This window comes from Priapulus caudatus, unplaced genomic scaffold, assembly GCF_000485595.1.
Source record: "Priapulus caudatus unplaced genomic scaffold, Priapulus_caudatus-5.0.1 Scaffold1527, whole genome shotgun sequence".
In the NCBI taxonomy this organism is placed as follows: domain Eukaryota; kingdom Metazoa; phylum Priapulida; class Priapulimorpha; order Priapulimorphida; family Priapulidae; genus Priapulus; species Priapulus caudatus.
In genome coordinates, this window is record NW_014578588.1 from 52,292 (window position 1) to 60,082 (window position 7,791).

The 7,791-nt window shown below is 51.9% G+C and overlaps 1 protein-coding gene across 1 annotated transcript in view; it reads right to left on the bottom strand.

Moving 5' to 3' along the window:
• LOC106816914 (SH3 domain-containing kinase-binding protein 1-like) overlaps nt 1-7,791 on the bottom strand; it is a 42,643-nt gene that overhangs the window by 27,117 nt on the left and 7,735 nt on the right. The window lies entirely within an intron of this gene.

Here is a 7,791-nt window from a genome sequence, read left to right on the forward strand (position 1 = left end):
TCCAGCTTCTCTCGGGCATCCCTCCCCCAGCATCCGTGCGCACCCCTCCTGCTCCTCATCTTCCTCCCGCATTCCTGCATCGTCGTGGCTTCCAGCTTCTCTCGGGCATCCCTCCCCCAGCATCCGTGCGCACCCCTCCTGCTCCTCCTCTTCCTCCCGCATTCCTGCATCGTCGTGGCTTCCAGCTTCTCTCGGGCATCCCTCCCCCAGCATCCGTGCGCACCCCTCCTGCTCCTCCTCTTCCTCCCGCATTCCTGCATCGTCGTGGCTTCCAGCTTCTCTCGGGCATCCCTCCCCCAGCATCCGTGCGCACCCCTCCTGCTCCTCATCTTCCTCCCGCATTCCTGCATCGTCGTGGCTTCCAGCTTCTCTCGGGCATCCTTCCCCCTGCATCCGCACGCACCCCTCCTGCTCCTCCTCTTCCTCCCGCATTCCTGCATCATCGTGGCTTCCAGCTTCTCTCGGGCATCCCTCCCCCTGCATCCGCGCGCACCTCTCCTTCTCCTCTTCTCCGTCGAGGGTTTCCCCCGCGGTGTCGGCGCGAGAGGTGGCGCCACCGTCGCCCGGCGTGCCGTACATCGACTGCGAACCGGGCGTGCAGCGCGCGAACACCGGGGTAGGGGGCGCCGCGGGCGACGTCCGCCGAGGATCGTCTCCGGGATCGCTCTGGGCGTGCGGGATAACGGATCGCGCGAGACGCGAGGCGAGGCGCGGATCGGGAGTCTCCGGACGGGGAAGACGGGAAGAGGGAACGTCGGGGCTCTCCCTGCGTGCCGGGACCGGCAGGGGCGAGCGGGAATCTGGACAATGAAAGAACGATGGAAGCGATCAGGAATTTAACGGGCGAGGGAATACGGAATACGGAATACGGAATACCGGACCGTCGACGTAGAGAACGAGCGGGCGGGGCGCGTGTACCTTGGCACATGGCAGCAAACAGACAGAAAACTAGTGTCTAGTCTGGAGTTTCCTAATCTATGTTGGAACATCCTTCACTAAAGCTCGGTATCAGGTGAGGAAATACGGAACACCGGACTTGTATAGCCACACAGAGCACGAGCGCGTGTACCTTGGCACATGGCAGCGAACCGACTAACAACTAGGCCACAATTAAAAAAATCTTTGTTTGCCCTCACCCGACCCAGGCTGAAACGTTTGGGTAGGTAGGTCGGCTTTTTTGGAGGGCGGGGCCTGTTTACAAATTCAGCATGGTGTCTACATGCTCGGGTGTGCTTGTGTGGAGATACTTTTTATGTTGAATGTTTGTTTTGCTTGGTACATATACAGATTTGTTTTGCTTAGTACCTACAGATTGTTTTGCTTGGTACGTACAGATTTATATAATGTACAGTGATACAATTTGTTTAAAAAAAAAGGTAAATAAATTTTTTGAGTCGGCTCCTATTTGGCGGGTCGGTAGGGTGAGGGCAAACAAACAATATTTTTATTATGGCCTGAGTAACGACTAGTGTCCAATCTGGAGTGTCTAGGCCTATAATCTAAGTCGGAACATAACCCTTCACTAATTCTCGATATCACGTGTGTGCATGAGCGACTACGTACCTGGCCTAGGTGGCAGCACTGGTCCGTCGCTTACGGGCGCTGGGGGCGGAGGCTTCTTGGGCGGCACCTGAAACAATAGAACGTTAACATGAAAATACGCTTGTCTGGTCGTGCTCTTGCGACCGTGTGTGTGTGTATGTGCATGCGTGTGTGAGCGCATGCCTGTATGTGTGTGTGCATATGTGTGTGTGTGTGCATGCGTGTGTGAGCGCATGCCTATATGCAGGGTTTTCATTATCTTTTATAGTAACAGGCCGAAATGCTTGTTGCAACAGGCCGGGCGGTGTGCGGTGGGGTTTGCGGGACCGCCCAAAAATCTTTTTGAAACCCAGATGCTCTGAAGAATGCCAATTATCTGGTGGTTTCTGAGCTGCAGTAAACAGACACATTTGGATTTACAGTTATGGTTCTTTTCTCCAATTTGGATTCTCTGGTACATTCAGAGATCACAAAGTTTCCAAATTATGACGATGTTAAGTAATTAATAAGAGTTGAGACAGTATGTAAATAGCAATTACCAAAAACAAAACAATGCTTCTTGTGCACATAACATGCAATTAAAAAATTTTTTTTTTATTAAATTATCATACTGAGCCATTGTAACCGGCCGAACAGCAGAAGTAGAACGGTCAAATTCTGGTCCGTGTGGCCGGTTCCTAATGGAGAACACTGTAATAGGGTGTGTGTGTGCAATGGTGTATGTGTAGATTAAGAAAGCTTGACCATAAAATGATATAATTAATAAAACATAACGGAAGAAAAAGGGGGATGGAAGATGAAATAGGGAGGAGGCAGAAGAGAGAAACAGAGATAGGGGGAGCTAGGGAGGGAGGGAGAGGAAGAGAGAGGGAGAGAGAGAGAGAGAGAGAGAGAGAGAGAGAGAGAGAGGAGAGAGAGAGAGAGAGAGAGAGAGAGAGAGAGAGAGAGAAGGAGAGAGAGAAGAGAGAGAGAGAGAGAAATGAAGAGAGAGAGGAGAGAGGAGAGAGAGAGAGAGAGAGAGAGAGAGAGAGAGAGAGAGAGAGAAAGAGGAGAGAGAAGAGAGAGAGAGAAGAGAGAGAGAGGGAGAGAGAGAGAAGAGATAAAGAGATAAAGAAACGAAAAAGGAGAGGAGAAAGAGATGAGGATGACAAAGAAAATAATAGCAAACAACAACAATAACAATAACAAAACAATAACAATAACAATAACAAGCAGCAGCATATAGAAACATACCGTTGTGTTTCCTGCTGTTTCTTCCTGCACTGCGTCCGGCAGATGGTTCGCATGTCGCCGGCGCCCCCTGCCACTCCGGAAGAACACTTTTCATATCAACTGGCTGCCCTCCTGTGATTTGAGTTTTGATTGGTCCCTTCGCTGAATATATCCCCGAATCCCTGGACCTTTTATGCCTGGCACTTCTTTCCTCTTTGTGACTGTCTGTAACTAAGGGAACGGTGACACTGTCTGTAAGCAGAACGGGAGCGACCGTCCTGTAACCAGGAACGGGACGAGCTGTCTTGTAACAGGAAGCGGAGACGACTGTACTGGTTAACAGCGAACGGGACGACTGTCTGTGAAAACAGGAACCGAAGAGACTGTCCCTGTAACAGGAAACGGACGACATGTCCTGTAACAGGAAGCGGGAAACGACCATGTCTGTAAGGGTCAGTAATCTGGACGACTGTCTGTAAAGGAACGGACGACTGTCTGTTCAACAGGAAGGGCGACGACTGTCTAGTAAACAGGAACGGGACGAACTGTCTAGTAACAGAACGGTGACAGGACTGTCTGTATAGACACAAACAGCACGGACGACTGTATCCTGTAGAGGAACGGGAGCGAACTGTCTGTAACAGGACACCGGAGGAAAGCCCACTGGCTCCTGTAACAGGAACGGGACGCCACTAGTCACGTTAACAGGAAGCGGAGACGATGTTTCTGTAACAGGAACGGAGCGGACGGTGTCTAGATAATACAGGAACGCTGGACCGACCGTCTGTAAACAGGAAGCGGGCAGCGACTGTCCTGTCAAGCCACCGACACGGCAACCGAACTGTCCTTGTGAACAGGAACGGACCGACCATGTCTGTAAAAGCACGGAACGGACAAGCGGCCCTCCGCCCACTCGTCCTGATAACAAGGAACTGGACCGCACCATGTCTCTAACAGCGAACGCGCGGACCGAACTCCGTGTGAACAGGAACGGCCACGACGACCTCGTCTGTAACAGTAACTGGGACGAACTGTCCTGTAACGGAAACGGGAACACGACTCGTCTGTAATCAGGAAGCCCGGAGACACCCGACTCCGTCTGATAACAAGGAACGGGACGACGTGGTCTTACACCACGAACCCGGCACGACCTGTCTGTAACACGGAACACCGCCCTCCATCACACCCCCGGACGACTGTCCTGTAACAAGCTCAGCACGCGCACGACTGCTCTGTACCCACAGGAACACGAGTCCCGCCGCCAACGCACTGTCCTGTAACAGGAACGGGACATCGACTGTATCTGTAAACAGGAAGGCCGCGTACGACATGTCATGTTAACAGGCAACGGGACGCAACTGTACCTGTACAGTAACAGGGACGACCTGTCTTAACAGGAACGGGACGACTGTCTGTAAACAGAACCGGGACGACTGTCCTGTAACAGGAACGGGACGACCTTACATGATAGCGGGACGACTAGTCTGTAACAGGAACAGCGGACCCGACTGAGTCACTGTAACAAGGACGGAGAGACGACACACTGAGATACAAGAGTCATAGGGAGCTACAGGAGAGATTAGACCACCAGGAACCACACACAGGGATACGACTGGTCTGCTAACACCGGAACGAGACCGACCTGTCCTGTCCAACAGGACTTATCAGGAAGACCGACTGTCTGTAACAAGGCAACCGGGACGTGCGAATGTCTGCTAGACACACGCGAACATCGGGGACGACTGCTCCCGTGAACAGGCAACCTACACCGACCTGCTCTCCGCTAACAGGAACCGCACGACCGACTCGTCTGCTAACACGCACACCGGGACACGCACCCTGTCTGTATATCCCAGCAGCAACGCGGAACGACTGTCTGTAACAGGGAACGGGACACCGACTGTCCTGCTAACAGCGAACGCGGAACGCACTGTCCGCGTAACCACGCGAGACGGAAACCGACTTGTCTGTACAGACACGGCGAAACGACTGTCTAGATAACTGAGGAAAGGGAACGAATGTCTGTACACCAAGAACGGGACGACTGAAATGTAACAGGAATGGAGCGACTGTCTGGAACAACGAACCGGCGACCGACTGTCTGTAAACAGCGAAACGCGCCGACGACTGTCTGTAACAGGAACGGACGACTGGTCGTAACAGCGAACGGGACGACTTGTCTGTAACAGTGAACGGACCGACTGTCTGGTAACCAAGGACAGCGGGAGCGACTGTCTGTACACAGAACGGCGACTTGTCCTGTAACAGGAACGGGACGACTGTCATGTAACAGCAACGTGAACGACTGTCGTAAACAACGGGACGACTGTCTCGTAACCAGAACAAGGGCAACGAATGTTGTAAACAACGAACAGGGAACGACTGTCTGTAACAAGCCGAAGCAGGGACGACTGTCTGTAAACAGGAACAGGGACGACTGACTGTAACAGGAACGCCCGGACGTATCTGATTCTGTAAACCAGCGAACTCCGACTGACTGTAACTAGGAACGGGAACACTGTCCTGTAACAGGACGGGAGACGACTGTCTGTAACAACGAGAACGGGACGACTGACTGTAACCAGGAACTCAGGCTGACGAAAACTGGTCTGTATAACAGGAACGTTTGGACGACTGTCTTGTTAACAGGAATCGGGAACAAAGACTGCTCGTGTATACAGGAAACAAATTTTTGCGGACGATGCTGTCTGTCCCTCAACAGGGAACGGGACGACTGTCCACTGCTCAAAGGAACGGACGACTCGTCTGTACACAGGACGGGACCCGACTTGTCTGTTAACAGGAATAGCCGAGGAACGACTGAGTCTGTAACTTTAAGGAACGGCGTGCGATAAAATCTGACTGTAACAGGAACCGGGGAAGAAAAAAAAAACGACTGTCGTACACAGGAATACACGGAACGACTCGTCTGTAACAGGAAACGGACACGACTTGCTGTAAGCAGCTGAACCTCGAGAAAGGAAACGACTGTGCTGTAAGCCTGTAACAGGAACGGGACGCTGACTGTAACAAAGGAAGGGACGACATATGTATCTGGCCTAAACACGGACGACGGGGACGCACGTCTGGTAAACAGGAGAATGAGGTAAGACTGTTTACTGTAACAGGAACGGAATGACACGACCTGCAATTCTGATACACGGCCACGCGCTGTACACTTCTGTAACAGGACGTGAAACGACTGTCCTGAATAATCGATCTCGAAAAAATAATATTTATCGTATGCGATAAGGAACGGGAACACTGAATCTGCTCCAACAGGAACGGAACGACTTCGTCTGTTAACATGTTGAACGGGACGACTGTATGTAACAGAAAGGGACGAAAATGTCTGTAACAGGAACGGGACGACTGTCTGTAACAGGAACGGGACGACTGTCTGTAACAGGAACGGGACGACTGGTCTCTGTAACATGGATACGGAACGACTGTCTGTAACAGGAACGGGAACGACTTCTGTAGGGACATGCAGCACACCGGCAACGACTGTCTGTAACCAGGCACACGGACGCAACTGTCTGTAAACAGGCCAACGCGGACGATGTCTTGTAACAGGAACGGGACGACTGTCTGTAACAGTGGAAAACGGGAACGACTGTCTGGTAACGAGGGATAGCGGTACGATCACGTACTGTCTGTAAGCAGCGAACGGAACCGGGACGGGAGTTAACTGTGCTGTAACAGAACGGGAACGAATTTGTCTTGTTAACAAGAACGGGACCCGACTGCCGTCCTGTAACAGGAACGGCAGACGACTGTCCTGTAAACAGGAACGGACGACTTATCTGTAACAGGAACCGGGACGACTGACTGTAACAGGAATCCGACTGACTGTAACACGACGGACGACTGCTGTAGCAGGAACGGGACGACTGTCTGTACACAGGAACGGGGAAGACTGACTGTAACAGGAAGCTGGGGAACGAACTGTCGTAACAAAGACCAGGAAACAGGTGACGCAACATGCTCTGTAACAGGAAAGCGGACGACTGTCCCCTGAAAAAGGAACGGGGTACACTAGTCTGGTAATACAGGAACGGGACGATCTGTCTGGTCAAACAGGAACGGCGAACGACTGTCCTGTAACAGGATACCGGCACGACTTACTTGTTTGTTCTGTAAACTAGAACCAGTGCAGCGACTAGTCTGTACAGGAAACGGCGACGAAACTGTCTGTCAACAAGGAACGGGGTCGAACATGTACTGCGTAAACAGGAACGGGAACCGCACTAGTCTGTACCCAGGACAAGGAGACTTACTAGTCCTGTAGACACGAGCAACATGTATTTGAACAGTTTTTGATACGAAGGCGATACAGCTAATCCTTATCCGGACACTAACCGTATCTTATGGAAACTCACATAACCGACATCCCTCGGTACTGTAAAAAACAGGGGCAGTCAAAGGAGATGATCCAACACTTCGGACGCTAACTCCTGTAATGTAAAAAGCTACCACGGGAACCTCGGGACCAAGACTGACTCGCAACAGAAACGGGACGCTGTCTGTAACAGAACGCACCGGGAACGAGCTGTCTGTAACACCAGAAGGGCAAGACTGTCTGTCAAATCAGGAACGGACGACTGTCTGTAACCAGGAACGCGGAACGACCTGCCTCTGTAACAGGAACAGGGGACGATCTGCTCTGTTAACCAGGAATCGGACGCACTGTCTGTAACAGGAACGGGAAGCGACTGTCCCTGTAACAGGAACGGGTCGACTGACTGTACAGGAACGGGACGACTGTCTGTAAGCAGGAACAGCCGATCCGTGACCCAGTCTCGAAGAATCTGTTTCATTCATTCCGCTACAGGACAGCGCCGGACGACTGTTTCTTCCAATACCAAGGAACGAAAGACATCACTTGTCTGTAAAGGTAAACAGGAACGGAAACGACTGACCTGTTAACAGGAAACGGGACGACTGTCTGTAATAGGACCGCCGACCGACTGGACTGTAACAGAATGGGAAGACTGTCTGTAACAGACGGGAACGACTGCCTGTAAGCCAGGAAAC